Raw genomic sequence first — 23,742 nt, forward strand, 5'->3', positions numbered from 1 at the left:
TTATTTCAGACTGGGGAGTTTTTATTGTTCTACCACAGTCTGACAATGTTGGTAATGTTAGATTCTAAGGAAAAATCATGACCCCAAAATGAGTGTGTGCTATACAGGTCCAGGCATACATGTGATTGTCATATATAAACAAACTGGACTAGAACATAAAATGTTTTACTGGTAGTTGAGGGTCAGACTGGTCTTCAAGTTTAATCAGAAATTCTGCCAGGCTGTCCACCCATTCCATTCAATCAATCAAAATGTATTTGTATAGTGCTTTACAACAACCAGCAGGTATCCAAAGTGCTTCACATCAGGAACCAAGAATAAAACAACATATATTGCAATAAGAAGAATTTAAACGTAGAAAACAGTAAAATCATAAAAGGTTACACAGAAACAGGAAGAGGAAATTGTCACACCACTACTGCGTATTAAAAGCCATTCTAAACAAGTAGGTTTTGAGTTTAGACCTGAAAAGAGCAACATCTGTAGTTGTGCGAATATCAGGGGGTAACTTATTCCAGAGTCTCGGGGCAGCAACGGCAAAAGCCTGATCACCCCATCGTTTATACCTTGACCTTGGGACTTCTAAAACCAGTTGGTTAGAAGACCGCAAAGACCGGCTGTGCTCACGCAAGGTTAAAATCTCAGATAAGTACTCTGGGGCCAGGCCATTTAGGGCTTTAAAAACAAACAATAAAATCTTAAAATCTATTCTAAAATGCACAGGGAACCAATGTAGGGTGTAAAGAACGGGAGTGATGTGTGCACGTCTAGATGTGTTTGTTAAAAACCGAGCAGCAGCATTTTGCACAAGTTGAAGGCGTGAGATGGAGGTTTGATTCAAACCAACATAGAGAGCATTACAGTAATCCAACCCTGAACTAATAAAAGCATGGATCGCCTTTTCCAGATCTTGCCTGTTAAGGAATGGCTTAACTTTAGCTAGGAGGCGGAGCTGGAAAAAGCTCATTCTAACAACATTGCTAATTTGCTTGTCAAATTTCATATTGCATTCAAAAGTAACCCCCAAATTTCTGAAAGCTGGCTTTAAGTATGAAGCAAGCATTCGTGGCAAGTTGTGTTAACCTACTACTTTAAATATTTGTCAGCACTCATTTCAAATTGAACACTGATTTTGCTGTAGTTTAGTATAATCTAAAGATGTTCTCCTTTGTCATCCGTAAATATTCATGCTGTACGGTTGTCTAAGTTTTCAATACAAATCAGAGCAAGAGGATTTATAACTGGAATACAGACCTTATGTTAGGTGTTCCACACATCCACTGGTGCTTTCTATTAATCAAATACATTTTATAGAATCCTTTTTGCATTGGCAGTGGTCACAAGTACCTATAAACAAAAAGAATTGGGGCACAGTGACTATGAAAAAGAAACAGTGGGAATGGAACCTAGGAAGAAACTGTGGAGCCATATTTTGTGGGGCCCACTTCTGGCTATGCTGGGCGAAATTCATAAGAATATGTGACCTTTTTGGGCCAATATTTTTGCATGTTCCCGATAATTGGTGGGTCAGTAAATACAGGTGGGCTTAGTTCTCCGCAGTCTGGGCCCACAGTGGAACATTGTAATCTAGAACTGATGGCCAGAACATAAAAAATACAGTGATCTGTAAACTAGACAGTACATATGTAATTGGCTAATACGGATTCTTTATTACATACGCACAACTCATGAAATCCAACTCTGCAAATCTAACGCACTTACAAATCTTTATGGTACTTTATTATTTGACCCCAACATCAGAAATGAACGAGATCTCAAGTAAAAGTGAGTTGTATCTGTTGATCGCGAATGTTGTGAAGGGATGTTGTGTGTGTGTGTGTGTGTTTGAAGGTAGTCTGGCAGAGAAGAGAGCTGAAGCTGAACTGACATGACCCCAGTAAAAGAGACTCTCTTATTCACCCACGGCTGGGGATCACTCTTAGTATGGCAGATGACAGGTAGCCTACCGACCTATCCACCCATATAAACCCATGTGTGGTATTCATACTTCTAACCCAGCACTGGCATCCCTACAATCATAATACTGTCTACCTTCCACTCCCAGCTCCATGTGGCCAGTTTGATGTAGAATTTTTTTTTTTTTTATTATCTTGTGGCAACCCCCAGGTGTACATCAGATTCAGTTATTGGGTGGACTGACTGACATTCTCTTTTAGAATTCTCTGATACAGCCTACTTATCAATGCAACTGCATCACTATGGTTGTGGATTTGAGATCTGTTTGCCATTGGTGGTTGTGGCTGAGGGGGTTACCATTGAGTGGTGTGTATTAGGCTAGGTTCGTTTGGGGAAGGGGGAGACAATCAGCAAAGAGGATTTTCTTGTGAAACTGCAATTTAACAGCATCCCAGGCGGGTAGGGCGCCACCCAACTGGCTAAGTATTAGATAATTAGATAAGGAAATCATTTTCGTTTTGTAAAGTAGGTGGGTCTTCAAACTTCATCTATCCTAATAACCTGGTTTGACCAGAATAAATCGGGTCATTAGAAAGGTTCAGCCGGTAAAGTTGATTTTCTTTTTCCCACTTGACTACACTAAAATTAGGGATGCTTTAAATGGCGGTCCATAGAGATAGAAAGAGGTTTCACTGTGTTTCTATGCAATTATATATAAGTGTCTGTTCCAGCTTGGGCAGAGACATTGAGGAAATCTCCTTAAAAAAAAGTAAATTTCTGTATAATTCAGTGGCTGATCCCTCCTTATGACTCTGAGTTGTGATGACTTGATCAACCAGGTCAACGGGGAGATCAGGCAATGAAACTGGCAGTCCCACCCAGTTGATTACATTGAAACTATGGACGCTTTTATTGGTAATGTATATGCTAGAATGCATTTTCTCAGTTATCTGAGTGACTCGCAAGAAGGCATAGCTAAGGCTACGCTAGATCTGAGGGGACTAGTTATAGTGGAAGAAATGTGTCTACTGCCTTATTGATTATGAAGACTGATGTTCCTGAGGGTTGACAGAGGGAGAAAGAGAGATGGAAACAAACGAAACACAGCTCAAACAGCATGCCACAATGAGCAGGAATAGTTAAAATCTTCATGGATGATTTCAAGCATATGAGACACTTTCATATAATCTTTAACACCCTGTTCAGATTGTGTGTTTTTCCATCTCCCCTCATAGTCACAGTATCTTTCTATCTAAGCATGAACCATACAGGAACAGAGCTCTGGTGTTTTTTAAAATAAGGGTGGTGAGAGAGAGACAAGCAGCCCTATAGCAAGGTACTCATAACATGTCGAAGAGCAGCACCTGAGGACAGCAATGTGAGATATGTAGGCCTTGATATACTGTACAATATACATAGCAAAGTATATTGTACAGTATATTAGTAAAATGAGTGTTGTCTTAAGCAGTCCACTCCATAGGGTGCCTAAATTGGGACGCAGGTGCTATTTGGGATGCATATGTAAACTAGTTAGCTGGAGGGACGATTACCAGTCCATTACGATAGCCACACAGTTAGCTAACTTGTCTAGCCACAAACAAACATGATCATTATGTTTTCAACTGGCTGTGAGTAGTTAGCTAGATTTCCCAACATTAGCTAAAACACTTCAATAACGTTTTCTATCTGCACTCGATGTAAACTAAATGAATGCACCTTTTCGTCAGCCCCTCCTCTTTCCACACCTACCTTGACAAGTGCTCGTTTACCAATATCCTAAGTGAGAAACAGAACGAATAGTCTATTTCTGTATTTACTCACTGCTCGAAATAACAAAAAACGGAAAACAAGCGCTGTATTGGTTCTCCGTCACCCTGTTTTCTGTGGGATAAAAAATGAACAAATCATACACGGATCTGATCGCCCTCAAATAAACTAAATAAATAAACGCTACCCATTCGAAAACCGCCTACACACCGAATTTACGAACGAGGAGCGAAAACGGCAGTGAAATTGTTATCAATTATTCAGTTTAAGGTACTGTAGCGACCTTGGGTAGTGTGCCCGCCTGGGGAGCCAAAGGTCGCGGGTTCGAGACACTGCCCTGCCAGACACTACATTACTATAACTGTTGGCCACGGGGTACTCTGACCATTATATGGTAGCAAGCCGAACCGCACCGCTATAATTACCTGCTGTACAGATAGATTCAAACGGCACTAGTACTGTAAGAATTTACTAGCGGCTTAACCTATGTGAGTAACTAGTCTTAGTATAGTCTAAGATGTAATAAATCAGGTACACGTGTTTGTTTGTATTTGTGATAACTCATACAGTAATGTGTGTGTTTGTAATAAATCATGTACACTAGTGTACAATGGTTAAAACCCAGGCTTTATCCCGACACTTTAAACATGCATTATTGATCTGTTACTTTGTCTAGTGATATGGTTAGCTACTTAATTGCTTATATTTAACTAGGTTTACTCTCACGGAGATTAACCTATTTTTTTTACCCTAAAAAGCAGCAAATATACACATACAATAACAACATAAAACACAGAGAACCAGCAAAGATAAAGACTATCTAGATGTGCCAATTTGTTATATGATTTGGGATGGAAAGAGCGGGTCATTTTATTGTAAAATCAAGAACCACCAGCATTCAAACCTGCCATTATTAACAAAGTTGACACTGCCTTTTGATGGCCATTGTGTAAGTAAATACATGTACATGGATGAAATGTTACTCGACTGAATTTATATTTCTCTACCTTCCAAATAAATCCTCTAAAAAAAGGCTATTTTTTAGGGTGTAAATTCCATTTTTGGAAAGTCAATGTGGTCTTGTCTGCCTTGCAAAATGAATACTAACTTACTGACCATGAACATTACCCACAAAAATTTCCACTAAAGGATTTCTTAATTGATGCTTATTTACAAAACATGTCATTGAGTAATTAAACCAGTCGGCTCCTCTGAGGTCACCAGCCCTTCTTTTGGCAAGATACTGATATTTTTATTTAGCAAAATAAACCTACACGATTGAATTTCATTCCTGCAACACGTTTGAAAAAAAGTTTTTCAAGTCATTCAAAGAATGGACTAAACTTAAAAAAAAAGAAGCATTTAGTAACAGGACTTCCATTCCTCTGAACAGGATACATTTAAATTATTTGACTTCAAACGCAGAAAAACATGTTTCTGAGAAACGAGCATGATTTTGCAACTGCTTTCGATTTTCTGATGGTAGCTCGCTTCAGATCAGCAAGTAATATTCAGGGCATCAAACTAAACCTAAAATGCTGCCAAATAAACTAACTTCTATGCCATTTCTATACAATTTGTGGTGGTGACTTGAACATCAGTGTGAAAACTTGGGCCAACGTGCCCTCAAGCATCCCCTTCGGAGCAGCAGAGGCGTTTTGTGGCTCATCGATGGATCTGCACCTTTAATCTCTCCCAACGCTTGAATCTGAGATATTTTCCGAGAAGGTTTCATGAATGAGGGCCATTGCTTTTCTTTGTTATTATTTATATAAACATTTTAGTACTTTTCAAACTGAGAAGAACAATTTAAAACCAGTCCTAAATGCACTTAATAAAACCTTGAATGTTTTTCATGTATGCTCTCTCTTTGAATAACTGCTCTTTAAGAATTGCTGTCTCAAGTTGTTTTGAAGACAGCATTGTGCAAGATGGGTAACAACAATCAAAAGCTTAGTTTTTTTCAGTATTTGTTACATGTAGCTCTTTTACAAACATAATGCTACTGATGACAAATACACAGCACAGCAGTTAGAGTTATTCTGTCATATGTCCTCCTCTGAAAAGTGTACAGTCACCTGACTCTTTTAATCCCTGTGGGAGAGCCAATCATGCAGCACCCCTTAGACCATAAACTTAATCCAAATTCACCAGTCAAGGGTTAGGGGTCAGGGTGGGGGTGGCGGCATTGTGGTAGGGACCCCTAGTATTGAGCGGTCAGCTCTGTAATTAAGTGCCTGTGGAAGAGCGGAGTAGTGGTTTCTGCATAAGCCGGTAAACCACATTAAATCCACACCACATATGTACCAGTGTGAAACGTTGCTATTTGACCTCTGCTAGATTACATCATCCAATGCCCTGACAGAGTGATTATATAAGTCTTACTGGATATTAGTGCTGACACACAGCCCAAATGTGTTTAGCCAAGAATGAACATTCGCACACATGCAAAATGTTGAGATCATGATTCTGGGGTGTCTCATACCCCCATTATTACAAAAGCCTAATCAAGGGGTATGTCATTTCACATTGTTTACCTTGTTTTTATCATGCACTGTCCATTGATTGCATTGAGAGACCAATTTCTGTATCATGATCAAAGTAATTTCCTATCATGTTAATTAAATATTCTAATCAATTGTAAGAAATGAATGCATGCTAACCTAGCCTACATTGACTGAAATGATCAAGGGTGTAATTTTGAGTATACTGTAATTTATGTTTTGTTACCAGTAAATGTTCTCCTGGATATCAACAGATGAAACCAAGAGTTTAGTTTTGGGTGAAACGAATTGAATAAATGTGAATTTGGGAGTGCCAGTTTCTTTGTTTCATTGTTGGAGAACACAAAGGAAGATGGTATTAAAATTTTCTCCTGTGTTTTCGTAACCTTTCGTAACAAAGAATCAACCTTTTGGTCAAGAGTATATAAAGCCCCCTGTAACCATAAGACTTAGAGCAACACATCCTGTAGTTAGTGTCTCTTCTGATTCTGACGTGCTGTTGACTTGCTCCCGTGCAACCGAATAAAGCGACATAACCAACTGCTATCTACGTTTGAAGACTTTTGATTGTAAATTGTATTACAGAGAGGAATTTGTTGAGTTTAAACAATAACCACAAAAACATACGCACACATACGACTGTCCGGTCTCTTGTTCATTACACCAGAGATGCAAGAGGTATGTGCCTTATGGTCTGCCTGGGCAGGCCATCAATACTGCCTTAGGTTATATTGCAGAAAAAAAGGTTTGTCCTGTCGCCAACTTACAGACCAACAGTTCAATAAAAGCTTTCATGTTTAAAGATGATTTGGAACATTGACAAGAAGGCATTTGCGGTCTGGAGTTGAAAGGATCCACCACTCTACTGTATTCCTGCACTAAGCTACCCCTTCTAATGCCTTGTGAAGTTGCATTGTTACGTACACCATGGGAATGACAAAAACATAAATGTTGACTGTTTCCATTTTATTTTAAAGTTGCAATCAGTGGCATTATGAAATTGCATAATAAACCAATACCAGAAGTTATCATCATATTTCCAAAAAGGCCTCAGTGTAATGAGGTTTTAGCAGTTAAGCTACCTGGTTTCTTATACTGAAGTCTGAAATATGGCAAAATTAAGACAAGTAAAAATTCCACAATCCATACTCAAACCAATCACGTTGACTTATACCTCAGATGTTTTCAACCTAGTTCTCAACCCAAGTTCTGTGAGGCTGCTGGCACCACACACTCAAACACACACAAAAATACACCATAACACACACACACCTGGCTGTGAATATAGATTGTGTTTTAAATGTTTAATGAGGGCTAATCTAAAGCCAAGCCATTTTTCGTGCTGTTAAGTGGGCATGGATCAAAGTAATGGAGGCCAGGCAGACAACCAGTTGACACATAGGGGATAACATGAAAGATATCAACAGAAAGACCTAGTGTACGGCTGCTGATCTTAAGCTTATTGAACTACATTAGAAAGAAGCACAGAAACTAACACACCAACCCTAGCAGAAACAAACACACACTTGCAAACTTCCTTTCGTATTCATACAGATGCTGACCCATCTTAACCATGCCTTGCAGGGTGTGATTGTCTATGACTGCAGGTTCCAGCTACAGGGTTAATAATGCTGAAACATATGTGTAAAATCATGTAGTGATAATAATTCGTTCACACATGCAAAAGAACACACAAACCGAGTGCATATACAGGTTCGCCTGAACTGATATACACAACGGTGCACCAGACTTTAAAGTGAATAATTCCCATTAACTACTCACCAGGTTTGCTATGAATGGGAAAAGTGCCCCCTTGATCCTCACTGGTCAGTGGGGTATGTAGAGGGATTTCCTACTTCCCTTAACCTGGAAAGACACAGAAAGGGTTTAAACAATGAACATTAATTCATTAACAGCTAAAAATAAATTGTGTGCAGCGATCCGGCTAACCAGAAGCATGTAGGTAGCTCAAATGCATGACAACAAGGGTTTCTTTAATGAAACTAAATACACAGGATATTATTTGATTATTTTCTACAGACCTTCAAGTCTGTGACAATGATCTCAGCAGCCCCTGGGATTATTTGGGAAAAATCGCCCACGTTACCTCAGAAGGTAATCTACCAGAACCTACAGTTTCACTCATTTACACTTTTTTCCATACCCTGAATGAGCACAACCATTAAGAGTTAACTTGAGTAGGAAAACATTTAAGTCACATGGTACTATGTTAAGAAAGTTAGAGGGTGAAAGGGACACTGATTTTAAGACGGAAGGACAAGCAAAGACTCTAACAGACCACATTAAGTCCTTCGCACCCTTTGTTCGCTCCTCTTAAGTATGCTCCAGATGGCCATCCAGCTCCTACTCAGAGAGAACAAAGGGACGTTACGTGGGCTCTGTCAAAAGCTCTGGAAAATTCTACCCTTGAGCCCTCGGCCCTGCTGTACAGTGGACAGACACCTACACAACAGTTCTTCCCACAGACAGCAGGGAGCTGAGGCACCCTGAGCCACACACCCACCTACCTACCCAAACACACTCTGATCCACAGGATGTCTCTGTCCATTCTCTAGTTTACTGTTAATAGCAGGAGTGTTGCTGTTGTTTGCCTGTTAACAACAGCCCAATGTTCGAACAGCCCACTGATGGTGAAAAGACTGAACCACATTGACCGAAATGGAATAGCCACTTTAAAGATCAAAACGACAGACTGGATTGGGAAGGGAACCTACTGTCCCTACTTCACTGTCACGAAATCACACAGAATGTCACTTTCCGCATACATAACAAAAGTCACATATTAGATTTAGTTTGTTTCACTGGTGCTCATCCCTCAAATATTACTGATGGCCATCTTCCTATTTCTGACCACAAACCTGTTCTGTCTGATATCTCTGTTACCCATTCCATGCAACATGTCAACTGTAACATCACATTTAGAAATGTAAAGAACAAAAACCCTACCCATCTGAAAACCCTGATTGAAACATACCCCAGTCCTGTCTCCCTGTCCCCCTCTGAACTCACCACCCATTACAAAGTCTGCCTGTCCTCCTCCCTTGATACCCTTGCTTCCCTCAAAACCCGCTCAGTGTCATTCACTCACATTGCTCCCTGGTACACACCTGAGCTACCGTTAAAAGCCACTGGGCAGCAACTCAACCACGTATACAAAATAACTGGTCTTGATATCCACCCCCAAGCATACAGAGATCACCAGAGATCATCAACTATAATGAAAACTGTGAGCAGCGTTTCAGGGGGCCAAGCGGGGCACAGGAAGCATCTCACTGCATGCTCTCACTAGAGAAATGTTTTGCCATTTAAAAATGCCCAATGCCGCTAGTAGTCAGGATGTCCAATTGAAGGAGAGGAAATCAAAACAAAACAAAAAGACCTTGAAACCAGAAAAGGAACCAGGCAATCCTAGTTCAGCCGATTAGGAGGGATGAATATTGTTGTCGCTGGCAGGTTTCAATCCCTGGTTTTCTAATCATTACACTATTTAAACAGCAAAATGCAACTTTTACCTCAGCCATTACATTTTTGCAGAAATAATGTGGACAAAATAACATTTATTAACAGAACTAAAGAGTAGTCTTGCACAAAGACTATATAGCTAATAGCTATACATCCTACTTAAAACGAAAACAATGACTCCAATCACTTCATGGCTGATTTGTGTCTTTGGAAAACAATAACAGTATATAAGGGTCATTTAAAACAATTCTTCTCCTAAACATATGAGAATCATGGTATTACAGAGGAGATATATATTGTTGTGTGAAGAGTACCGAGCGGATATACATTTCTGAAATACAATATTTGGAACATCTCAGAGGGGAATTGAACCAGGGTCAGATTATTGCAGAACAGGGATGTCCCCACTACACCACAGGGGCTACTGGTTGTCCCTACAGCTTTCTATCCTCTCCAAAAGTAAATTTTACCCTAGCCATTACAATTTTGCTGAGATAAAGTTGGCACCAAAACGTTTGTAACGGAACTAAAGTGTACTGTTGTACAAAGATTATTATAGATGGCTAGCTAATAGCTATACATTCTACTTAAAACAAAATCAATGACTCCAATCACAACATGGCTGGTTCCTTTCTTTGGAAAACAATAACAGCATAAAAGGGTAACGTAATACAATTATTCTCGCAAATAACTGAAAATCATGGTGTTTCAGATATGTATTGTGGAAAGTAGTGGACTGGGGTCACAATATTGAAGGACCTGTATGTTCCCACTACACCACAGGGGCGGCTGACAGACTGAATAGTCTCATCGTGTTGTGATCTATAATACCCGAAATAGCACACAGATGCATATTTTGAAAATCCACCAGAAACATTTACAATAATATAACTTTTAAAGACAATGGTCCAGTCATCCATTACACCAATTGTCATCCAAATCCATCAGCTGTTTCGGAGGAAGTGTCGTTTAAGTGTGTTTTTATCAACGGCAAAATCGTGAGAAACATCAGTTATGTTTATAGCGCCCCCAAGCGGTATTTCTGTATGGGAGTTTTCCTGTCCATTCCTACCAGACACATTTACGAGTATGATTTGTTTCATAGCTGTTTGATGTTCCATTTGGGTTTAATGGACATCTAAATTCATAGACCCGCCCAGCTCAATTTAATTCGCTGATTTTGGCCATATTGTTTGAGATATCAACTTTCCTTATATAACATTTAAAGATAATGGTTCAAAGGTCCTTCACACCAAACGTCATGCAAATCCGTTCAGCAGTCTCGGAGGAGATGTTGTTAACAAGTTTTTCACAGAAGTCAAAATGGAGGCCATATTGTTTGAGATATTAACTTTTCTTATATAACTTTTAAAGACAATGGTCCAGTGGTTCTTTACACCAATTGTCAACCAAATCTGTTCAGTGGTTTCGGAGGAGATGTCGTTTAAGTGTGTTTTTATTAGCGGCAAAATCGTGAGAAACATTGATGATGTTTATAGCGCCCCCAAGAGGTATTTTTTGGCCGTACTATTTGAGATATCAACTTTCCTTATATAACTTTTAAAGATAATGGTTCAAAGGTCCTTCACACCAAACGGCATGCAAATCCAAGGGGCGAATTTGAAAGACCCCAAGACTTTTTTGGTCAGCATGAGAAGGGGTATATCTGTAACTTGGTGTCATGTCTCTACGACATTCGGTTCATGAGATCTGAGCTTCATTTTTTTCCATTTTCGACTGAGTGCTACAGCGCCACCATGAGGAGTATGGGTACCATGAGGTCCGAAGGACCTTGGCCATCTACAATCAGGCAAAGTTTGGAGCGTTTTGAACCAGAGGGAACCGAGCTATGGACCTCTGAAAATTGCCCTGGAGAATAATAATAATAATAATAAAACATACGTTGCTTGGCCTCCTCTCAGCTGTTAAAACATCCTTCTGCTCTGACATCATAAACTCTGGAAGAAACTCCAAAGTCTTCTTCTCCACAGTCAACAGACTCCAGCAGCCCCCTGTCAACCTCCCTGCTGACCCCCCCCCCGAACAATTCTTTAAATTTTCAACACTAAAATCCTCAACATCCATTAACAACTACTTACAACCAGTACCCCCTCAGACAACCTGTCTTGGATGAAAACCTCAGGACCAGTTTATACCACCTCTCTGACTTCATACCAGCCACTGAAAACCCCATTATAGAACTTGTCTGCAATTTAAAATCATTCACCTGCCAACTTGACCCCATGCTCACCACCCTTGTTAAAGCACACCTTTCATCTATCTCACCCCTACTCACTCACCTAATCAACTCCTCTCTCACCACAGGTATTGTACCATCCTCCCTGAAGATTGCTGCTGTCACACTGACCGCGAAAAAAATCTATTGCTGACCCCAATGACCTGAACAACTACCGACCCATCTTCAACCTGCCTTTTATCTCCAAATCCATGGCCACTCAATTACAAAATAATCTCAACTGCAATAACCTCCTTGAACCTTTCCAGTCTGTTTTCCGATCCAAGCACAGCCCTTGTCAAAACCTGAAACAGCCCTTGTCAAAATCCTCAACGACCTAGGCCTGAGTGCAGCTTTTTGATACCATTTCACTCCTCCTGGAACGTCTGGCTGGAGTTGGTGTCACGGGTGTTACTCTCTCCCATCTCCTCCTACCTCACTGACAATATGTCCATATCAACAATCGTAGATCACAGTATGCAACTGTCGCTCAAGGTGTCCCCCATGGGTCAGTGGTCAGACCACTCCTCTTCATTATATACCTCCTACCCCTGGGGATGATCATGCATTCCTAAATTGGCCTCTGATGGACATCCTATGAGGGCTGACCCAATTATTTGGTTTTGTTGTGAGCCTGCAAAGCGCGAATGGCACAATGCCCCAAATGTAGAAAATATTTTTGTACCACGTTTTCTATATAATAAATGAAACCTTCATGGATGACACGGTTCTTATATGATTCTGATCACAGTCCTGATGCCAATGGTATGAATACATCAAAGATGTGATTTCAACTGACATATTTCATATTCCATAGCTCTCAAGCATTTTGTCTTTAAATGTAAAAAGTATAGTTTATGGTTTATTATTGTTATTTTGCCATGCCTGTTATTAGTTAATTAAACAATGTAACAGTTCAGGATTCTTTTAAGTTACATATCTTTTTATTTTCTATGTTCCAATTTACGATTATAGCCTTGTTTCCACAGCACTTGTAGGACAGTTGATGCACATGAACCCAGGTTCTTCTACCCTTTATCAGATTAGTGGCTAATTCAAGATGTTTTTTTGTGCAAGAGGGGAACACATCCTACAACCAACAGCTATAATTGAGTGTGCAGTCAGCAACCTACCACAAGGAGTTGCTAATAATATGTATTTTATACTACTGAAGATGTGAGAAGTTCAAAGCGTTGATATTTATAACAGTTTTAGTCTGCCAGAAACATTTTATTATTGTCCTTAAATGTGACTTCAGGATATTGGTCTTACAAAGTTGATGGGGCCATAAATAAATGTATGTATTGCAATGTTATCAGATCATTTATTGTGGTCATTTATAATTACTGCTAGTTTTTCTTTCTTAACTAGCGACGAATATGGAAAATGGCGTATGTGTCTTTACCAAAGTACAGTTGTGCTCATAAGTTTGAATACCCTGGCAGAAATTGTGAAATTTAGGCATTGATTTTGAAAATATGACTGATCATGTAAAAAAAAATCATCATATGAAGCCATATATTATCACATAGTTGTTTGGCTCCTTTTTAAATCATAATGATAACAGAAATCACCCACCTGAAAAAAAGTTTACATACCCTTGGATGTTTGGCCTTGTTACAGACACACAAGGTGATGCACACAGGTGAAAATGGCAATTAAAGGTGAATTTCCCACACCTATGGCTTTAAATTGCAATTAGTGTCTGTGAATAAATAGTCAATTAGTTTGTTAGCTCTCACGTGGATGCACTGAGCAGGCTAGATACTGAGCCATGGGAAGCGGAAAAGTACTGTCAAAAGACCTGCGTAACAAGGTAATGGAACTTTATAAAGATGTTAAAGAACAGATAAAGATATCAAAAGCCTTGCAAATGCCAGTCAGTACTGTTCAATCACCTATTAAGAAGTGGAAAATTCAGGGATCTCTTGATTCCAAGCCAAGGTCAGGTAGACTAAGAAAGATTTCAGCCATAACTGCCAGAAGAATTATTCGGGATACAAAGACAAACCCACAGGTAACCTCAGGAGAAATGCAGGCTGCTCTGGAAAAAGACGGGGTGGTTGTTTCAAAGAGCACAATATGACAATAATACTTGAACAAAAATGAGCTACATGGTCAAGTTGCCAGAAAGAACCCTTTACTGCGCTAGTGCCACAAAAAAGCCTGGTTACAATATGCGCGACAACACCTTGACACGCCTCACAACTTCTGGCACACAGTAATTTGGAGTGAAGTGACCAAAATAGAGCTTTATGGTCACAACCATAAGCGCTATGTTTGGAGAGGATCAACAAGACCTATAGTGAAAATAATACCATCTCGACTGTGTAGCATGGTGGTGACTCACTGATGTGTTGGGACAATTTTACAGAAAATGTGCATTCTTCAGCACGAAAGCTGCGCATGGGACGTTCTCTGACTTTCCAGCATGACAATGACCCTAAGCACAAGGCCAAGTTGACCCACTAGTGGTTACTGCAGAAAAAGGTGAAGGTTCTGGAGTGGCCATCACAGTCTCCTGACCTTAAAATACGTGTTTTGCCTGCGTACTTGTGTTTTCGTTGCAAATGTAATATATATATATATATTTTACCAATTTTCCAAGGGTATGCAAACTTTTGAGCACAACTGTAGAGTGGGTGGATGAATGAAAGAGATGGACAGAGGGAAGGTTAGTGTTTGAGAGTGACTTTTCTCTTGACAAATAACACAGACAACACACTTAGGGAGATAATAAAGACTTCCCTCTAATCAAGCAACCCATCAACCTATCAACAATCATCAGCCTGAACCTTTCCACTCATCATCAATCAACTAGTGTAAGCCACTTAGAGGGATGTATCTATGAGTGTGAGAAGGAGAGAGAGATGAAGGTGCAGAAAAGTGTATGCAGAGAGAATGAGAACAGGAGAAGGAGGGCTTCAGGACGGCACAGACGATAGAGACCTAAAATAGAAATGGAGGTCTTGATTTAAAAAGATGATGACTTCTTACTGCTAGCAGTGAACATTGTAAAAATAACATCGCTGTTTAGAATTATATTACTTCCTTGTGCACATTAGAACTTACATAAGTTAACAGGGCAAAGATACTGGATTTAAAAATATATACATTCTTTCAATATACAAATCCAGAATATAACTTCTCAAATTAGGTTTTGAGTTTGGCCTAGTTTGAAAGCAGTGTGTGCGTTTGATGTGCAAGCCCATTGAGTGTTTGGATTGTATGCTGTGTGACAAAAAAGCAGCAAATGTGAAAGCTACTGTAGGGGCAAATGACACTCATTAAAAGCTAAAATGCTGCTTGTGACAAAATGTATGTGGATATGAAAAAAGACGTACATTAAATGAATATCACCCAAACTAGGACTGCTTAGTATAGCTACTAAAGAAGAACAATGCTAGATAAGCTTAGCATACAAGACAGGAGCATATGTTGATCCAAAGTAGCAAAATGCTTCATAAGCTTAGCATAAACCACAGCAGTACCAGTAGGTCATAAAGTGGCACAGCAGTGGGTATAGTTCCAGGTGTGTAGTTTGCAAGGACAATAGTAGCCTACAATCGGAGGATTGAAGTGCTCTCAATATAATATCTTAAACACAGCCATCTCCCGCAGCTGCTACATCAGTTTAGCATACATCTCTCCCTTTCAATGTGGTCAGCGATGCAATTCCAAACCTAGCTGTAGGGTAGCCACATTTGGCCTCTTCTTCCTGGCGAGCACTTAATCCATTCTGGGAGGTTGTTGAATACCTGGATAAAGCTGGTAACGAGTTTTGTGACTGGCTATGTCTAACTTGGCAACCCTATACACCTGCGGCAGCATTCGTCAACACATTGTCGCCTTCAGATCCGCCCAACCCTCTGTGGATCCAGCTGGAAATAGTGCAAAGTGTGAAGCAGTGCTATTCTTTGAAAGCACCCCTGAGGGAAGAGCAGCTGCCAAAAGACACGCACACAACTACATTCACCGACAGACAAACACAGGCACACGTGTATTCACACACACACTAACCCTCTCACAGGAGTGTGATGCCTATAATGTACAGGTGTGATTTTCACCAAACTGACAGTGTTCGATTGTGTTAAAAGGGACTGTTCAAACGCACACACGCACAAACGCACACACACTCCCTTCCCAAGTGGATGTGAGCGTGTGTGCCTCTATGTATTTGAAAGTGTGGGCATGTGCGTAGGTGGCTGCAGAAGAAACAGAAGTAAGAGGGAAATATACTGGCCTCAGCATTGAAGCTAAATCACCCAAAACCTTGCACCATCCTTAGCTATTACGGTCACACAGCCGATGTTAACCACACACGCACACACTCAACAATGTGTACAAATGTATGTAAGCATGTATTCAAGGGATTGACCTTTACAAAGGAATTAGCTTGATGCCTCCCTCCCCCTGTCCTCTCCTCGATTTAGGATTTAATTGCATTAGGCCATAGTGGCTTCAAAGCGGCAATCAATGCTAGACGTCTAAACAAAGGGTTACAGGTGTGTCCTGGTCTCTAACTTTTTCTCTCTGTTCTTTGTTTCTCTCTGACCATGCTCTCTCTCCACTTGCATACACGTGTCAGCACAGCAGGCAAAGTCCCTTTCAAACAGAGGGCTGTGACCTTTCAACTAATTTTATTTCTGTTTATTCCCCTACTCATATATGATCCACATCTAACCTGACCTAATCTGACAGAGACTGGTAGGTAGCCTAGCAGTTAAAGCATCTGACCAGTAACTGAAAGGTTGGTAGAACAAATCCTGAGCAGACTAGTTTAAAAATCTGTCATTCTGTCATAGAGCAAGACACTAAAACCAAACCGCTACTGTCAGTTGATTTGGATATAAAGTGGCTGTCAAAAGGCTAAAGTGTAAATTCAATTTAGGATTGGGAAACATTGCCCTTAATTGTGCTGTTTGGGAGTCCAGAGACTAAGTGCGGAGCAAAATGGAAGACTATAGTATGCAATTTCCTGTGAGGAACTGAAAGCAGCAGCAGTAATAAAAGAAACAGTGGAAAAGTGGTAAAATCCTTTAAGACAGAAGCAGTCACTACATCAAAACAGAAATGCATGCCAGATGTTTAGCCTGGTTTCTAGTGAATGCAACTGCGTGTGCATTTACTAGCTGGCTCTATTATAGCCGCATTTCCATTGCCGGAATTTTACCCAGGAACTAGGAACCTTCTGAGGAAATCACTGTGTTTCGAGGAAACCTTTCGAGGAAACGCACACTTACCTTGGGCTGAAGGAAACTTTTAGCTCCTTGAAAAGTAGTTCTTGGGACTAAAAATTCTGGTTACATTCGGTGGAAATGCATCTTTTCTATTTATGTCATCCCACTGTTGGACAAAACACATCGAAACCAGGATAAATCTTTAATTCCTAGAACAAATATCTTTCCTAATTGCATTGGATGCTTGCCTTAAGTTCTGGTGGCAGACTAGTTTGAAAAGATACTAGAAAGATGAACAGAACCGGGGAAATAGCTCATACCCCTTCTAACTGCAAGTTTCGGGCAAGTCTATTGGCCAGTGGTCCTTTTCTGAAATTCCAAGGATTCCAAATCCCGCTATACTGTCTGCAAAATGTTCCTCAATGTTCAATGGCAATATAAAAAGATGCGCAATAGAGCTAAGTTTCTCATTTGGTGACATATTCCAATGTCCATTGACACAGGTTAGAACCAGGATAGAACCATAGGAAGGCTGTAGCGACAGCAGCAGGGGGACAGTGGAGGAGGTGTGGAGAAATTAGAGTAAAAAGAAAACAACAGAAAGGGAGAGAGACCATTTTGGAAGCTATTGCCCATTGATGAGACCCCCGCAGGGAAGGCTCCACATAGCACACTTAAAATAACTCTTCCCTCCCTCTCTGTTACCTTCTCTCCCTCTATGTTCCCTTCCCTCCATCTGTTACCTCCCCCCCTCTATGTTACCTTCCCTCCCCTTCTGTTACCCCCCCCCCCCCCCCCCGAGACCTTCCCTCCCTCTCTGTTACCTTCCCTCCATTTGTTACCTCCCCCCCTCTGTTACCTTCCCTCCCCCCCGGTTACCTTCCCCACCCTCTCTGTTACCTTCCCCACCCTCTCTGTTACCTTCCCCACCCTCTCTGTTACCTTCCCCACCCTCTCTGTTACCTTCCCCACCCTCTCTGTTACCTTCCCCACCCTCTCTGTTACCTTCCCCACCCTCTCTGTTACATTCCCCACCCTCTCTGTTACCTTCCCCACCCTCTCTGTTACCTTCCCTCTGTACAGTACACAGAGATGTTTATGAAGACACACACACACACACAAACATACACACATTGGCCTCTCTAGGTACTGAAATCAGGAGCGTTGGCAAAAGAATCCTTGCATTATTTATGGACAACATTAGTGCATCTCCCTGAGTGAGCAAATAAGTGTTATCATTATTCCACCCCTTCTATTTTATCTACTTAGCTCCAGCACAGACCTGGGTTTGTGGAAATGTGCTTAAAGAAATCAAGGCGATTCTGATAATAATGTTACACAATATAAGCACAAGCGTTATTTCAGAGGGAGAGAATTGCTTTCTCATAACAGGCTGTGTGTGTGTACGTGTGGGTTTTTTCTGTGAAAACAAAAAATAGAGCATATTGATAATATGGCACAATAACTACAAACTTCTCATAGTGTGTGAGGATGTACATAGGCCACATCAGTCCACTGCCCTACCAGACACCCAACAGACAACTATCACACATGGGCTTATTTCCTGGTGTTTTCTAAAAAAAGACTATATTCAGTGGTTTCGGAGGAGACGTTGAGAGAAACAGAGGTGAAAGAGTATACCTACTACACACCACTACCATGACTAAAACCCCTTCACACCCACACAGGCAAGTATATCACATCTGGTTACCTTATGAAATCAAGCACGTCACAAACATTAACACTGGAACTTTTATACTAGACACAGAAAGAGAGAAAAATGGGTGCGAGAGAAGGAGAGAATTCACAGGCAGAGGGAGGAAAAGAAAACCAATGCCTTCTGCACATCCTTTCCCTCACCATCGTACCCTCTCTTGATTTCTCACCCTGCATCTCTTCACTGTTGCTCTGCCCATGCTCTCCACTGTTTGCTCAAGGCACACAGTGTGCTGACAAAACATCAGTATGAATGGGACTAAAGGAACATCAGAATGTGAAACCTGTAAAAACCTGTCATTACATCAACACCCACATGTGCACACAAACACCTACATGATGAGCGTACGCAGCCAGGTCCACGCAGGAATCAGCTGCTTGCCCTGACCTTCTTGAAATATTAAACGATTTTGTTCTTTCTCACTATTTTTTCCTTGTTTCCTCTATTCAGCGTGTCACTTTGTCCTTACTCAGCATTCCTCGCCTGCTGCCTGGGTAGTCAGAGAGGGATTTTGCTGTGGCTGCTCTCTTTAGCACTGCTGCCATCCTTCAAGCCTCTTCAGGAGAAATGGCATTAAAATCATATTTGGGTTCACAGGAGGGAGATAGGGGGAGGAAGCAAGAGAGATAGAAGACAGGGAGGGTTGAGAGGGAGGGAGGGAGGGAGGGAGGGAGATTGTTGCTGACAAACTCTTCAGAATTCATTGAAGGAGGGGCCAGACAAATATATTGGGGTGAGGGTGTCATGGGTTGGAAGGTTGGGTAATGGATCACCAAACATTGCCTTGAATAATGCGTTGTGTGTTAAAGATTTGAATAATTTTACTTATAGAATCTGTGCTGAGGAGGTATTTTTTCCTCTGAACCTAAATGATGATGGCTGGATTCAGTCTGCAGCAAAAACATCAGAACACATCTCTGGCAGACAGGATGATCTATGTTTGCTAATCTAACAAACCTTATCTGCAAACCTTCTGAATAATATGCAGTTCCAAATACCTTCTGAAAACCCCAAACTTGATAAGTACACTATATGCACACTATTGCGCACTCTGTTGGGCGCTGGATGTCCCATTAGGGACGTGGATGGAAAAGTACAAAAACACATTGACTCACTACTGTAAGTTGCTTTGGATCACAGGATCTGGTAAATGATTAAAATTTAACTTCAGTTACTTTCCAGAATGTAAAACAGAAACACAGTGTTCCGCAATATCAGACACACAACACAAAAAATTTGGTGACAGAAAACACAAGTAAATGTTAGTTTTTTTCTTTTTGTTTATGTACAACAGATAAAACGCAAAAAAAGGAAAGACTTCTTAGAGTGCATCAAACTAGGCTCCTCCAGCCACACTGACATTGTTCAACAGTGTTCAGTCTCTGGGGCTGTGCCCTCCCTCTCTCTACCCTCAGGCCTCTTCACCATCACTCTCACAGCAGACAGGCAGACACCGGAGAGGAGGGACATACTGGAGAGTGAAGAGAAATGATAACGGCGAGAAAGGGGGAGAGGATATTGTGCCAAGAATACAGTGGGTGTAACTCGTTGCCCCATAGTTTACAGAAAGAAGGTAGTCCCACCCACCAAACTCCCAGGAGCCAAACAAATTCCCAGGAGCCTGACTGTCCAATCAGAAAACCTGATAATATTTATTAGCTTTGACATGGAATGTAAAAATCTGGATTTGCAAAACAATTCACCAAAACCACAGAGACCCAGAAAACTAGAAAAAAAACCTTAATGATGGGGAAATATTAAGGGTTTGCTAACATGACGCTACATTTCCCAAGATGTAGGGGGAATTTCAGAAAGCAGGATTTACATACTCTGAGTTGAAACCACAACTCTGGGTTGACGGTTTCAGAACAGGTGGTAACAATTAGTTCAGTCAACTCTTGAGTTAAGTTAACCCTGAGTAAAGCCACGTGCAAGAGGAGATAAAAAGCCATAATCAATGGAATGCAGATAACGGGATTCATCATGGCAACAGGAGAAAAATATCTCAGACCCCATAAGTCTTCCCAGTGGAGTTAGATATATTAATGAATGCACATGCAGAATATGAGTATATATTCAAGAAAAAAAGCAATACAGTATCAGCAGCAAAAGAATGTGAGCTAGTGTGGCAGAAAATTGTTGACCGAAACAACGCATGAGTATTAAATGAAAAAAAAAAAGTTGCATCTCGAGTCTTCCACTCATTAAACATTTATATAATGTGTGTGTGGGTGTAATATCAAGTTCAGAGTTTAATTATCATATGCACCGAAAAACACAGCCTCATTCTGAACAGTGACATTCTTGTGACATGGCACACATCTACGTAGTAAGAATTAAGAAATATATAAAGCAAAAATATAGCAATAATATACATAAAAATGTAAACTAGCTGCAATTTTAAAGATCGTAGGGTGGGAAATATGAACAATATGGATAGAAGAATTGAATATTATAAATATAATGAGTGTAATATGCCTATGAATGGTGCATACAAAATAATATCCTAATGTACATTAAATGTACTTACAGTAGAAAGACATTAGAGCATTTTGAACGTTCATGTGTGATCAGTATGGTCATAGATCATTGTTGCAGGTTGTGGAGCCTTATGGCCTGAGGGAAAAAACTATGAGTCTGGAAGTGCGTGCTCCGATGCTCCGGTAGTGTCTACCAGACGGCAGTAGTGATGTGAATAGACAAAGCCTTGGTGGCTGTAGTTTTTGATGTTCCGTGCTTTCCTAAGGCACCGTGTACAGTAGATGCCTTGCATGGAGGGGTGATGGCAGCCAATGACGCGCTCCGCAGACCTCACCACTCTCTGGAGGGACTTGCAATCAGAGTGGCTGCCATATCAGGCAGTTTTGCATCCTGAGAGGATGCTCTCAATGGTGCATCTGAAGAAGTTGGTGAGAGTTTTTACAGACATGCCCAATTTCTTGAGTCTCCTCAGGAAGTATAGTTGCTTTTGGGCAGTTTTCACTGCCCAGTTTGCTTGCCTGGACCAAGTGAGGTCATCTGTTTATGCAGGTGCAACCCAACAGGCACAAAACATACTTGAAATACAAAAATAAACTGATAAAAATCAGTACAAGCAATTGTGATGCTGTTTAGCCTCCCCTACCTAATTAAACACCTTTCAGTGGCTACATGCAACATATATTTAAGTAGTAAGTGAAATTTCCTAAGCAAAAAATAAGTACAATTCTGCTGGCCTATCTTCACATTAATGCTGTGGAAAGACTTCCTATTCCCATCATTTCCTTCATTTACTGAAAGAGCTGTGATAGGAGTATGATTGTCATCTATGCAGCCAATCACCCCTGCAAACCCTAGAATATTAACCAATTTGTGCTTCAAGTCTCAAAGCGTCATACTAAACTGATTACTGCTTAGACTGATACATGCAATTCTGTGGACTTCTTTTTTGATGAGTCTTGTGTGTCTGTGACTTAGGAACACTACTAAAGTATACAGAAAACATGTCAGTGCAAGAATCACATCTCTGACAGCCCAACATAGATGGTTGCCTTAGACATATGCTCACTGTCAACGATGTTACACAGAAAACTGCAACACAAAGAATTTGATCCGAACTGAGGGTATGTCCACCATATAGATGAGCGATTGTGAAGACAATTTTTAATTCTCAAACAGATAACCATTACGAATTATAAGAAATCAAAGGGGGGTCTGATCACTCTGCAGAGAATTTGTGCTTCTACTGTATCTTAGAGAAAAGGACAAGCCCTGTCTGACACATTCAGGTCTCAGTGAAAAAAGTAGGACAAACTCAGGGTTAGTTGGATTAAACCTGTTAGCGAGCAGGTTTTATTCTCTCATAGCCCTAAGAGCATTTTTATATAAATATTATGATAGCTTTATTTTGAGATACTCCCAGAAGTTATGTAGGTCTGAAGACGAATTTGTCTTGGAGCAGAATGAGCAGTGACATATGAAGTCTGGTTCTAAAGTTGTTGGGAAGCAACTGAAAACATCTAACACCAGCATCTCAAAATGGTACGATCACAAAAAAACAGCAATTGTTCAATGGAGTGCATCATGTCAGTTACCAGGTTGAGGGCCTGCCAATATGCTGCGCACATGTGTTAGTCCCAACCAAATAATAAAATAATATAAGAAAACGTACAACATCAGGGGGAAAAAGCTAAAATTAACCAACTGCCAAATGTATGACAACCTTAGAAACACATTTCAGTCAAACTGACCCACAAAGAATTTGAAACCAAATCAAACATTGACAGACGTCCGTATCTGTTAGACCAAACACCAAAATGTACAATCATTGCGACAAAATAGTATGTGCCATAAGAAACAGGACTCCAGAGGAACATAAACATTATTTGTTATTTATTTGTTTTCATTTGTCATGCTTACTCAAAACATTTTCATCACATGGTTTTTTGCTTATAATTCAACACTTAAAATGTTCTGTAATTACTTTGGTGATGTAAACAAATGGTTCCATTGCCAAAAAGCCATTTCAATTGAAAATGTATTGAGGGAGAGCAGTGAAAGAGGGGTTGGGTGTATCGTGGGTGGACAGGAGCTACGGGATTTGGTTACTAAGATATACAGTCCGTCCATAGAAATAGGGCAAGGATAAGAGAATTGATCCATTGCTCCAGATCTACTGTAAGGCTCCTAATAGATCTCCATTTATATGGGAAAATAGACTGAATGACACCCAGACAGACACACACACACACACACACACAAACAAACAAACAGACAGAAAAAGATAAGTAGACAGACAGAGACATTGAGAGAGACAAAGAGAGAAGACAGTGAAAGAGACAGACAGAGAGAGACAGTAAGAGATAGGGAGGGGGAGTATATATAGCCTGAGAGAACTGGAACTGTCATCTCTCTGGGTCTGAATAGGTAATGTTCCCCTGGGGAATGTAATATGGCATG

The 23,742-nt window shown here is 40.5% G+C and overlaps 1 protein-coding gene across 4 annotated transcripts in view; it reads right to left on the reverse strand.

The window, feature by feature from the left end:
* large2 (LARGE xylosyl- and glucuronyltransferase 2) overlaps nt 1-23,742 on the reverse strand; it is a 158,713-nt gene that overhangs the window by 124,285 nt on the left and 10,686 nt on the right. For 3 of the 4 annotated variants that reach the window (XM_013131118.4, XM_013131117.4, XM_013131119.4), the window contains one exon: nt 7,971-8,054. The gene's annotated coding sequence lies outside the window, so the exon portion shown is untranslated. Of the gene's footprint in view, nt 1-7,970; nt 8,055-19,139; nt 19,208-23,742 lie in introns of those variants that run through there. The other variant, XM_013131120.4, reaches the window with a different exon arrangement.

Source organism: Esox lucius, chromosome 2 (genome assembly GCF_011004845.1).
Source record: "Esox lucius isolate fEsoLuc1 chromosome 2, fEsoLuc1.pri, whole genome shotgun sequence".
NCBI lineage: Eukaryota > Metazoa > Chordata > Actinopteri > Esociformes > Esocidae > Esox > Esox lucius.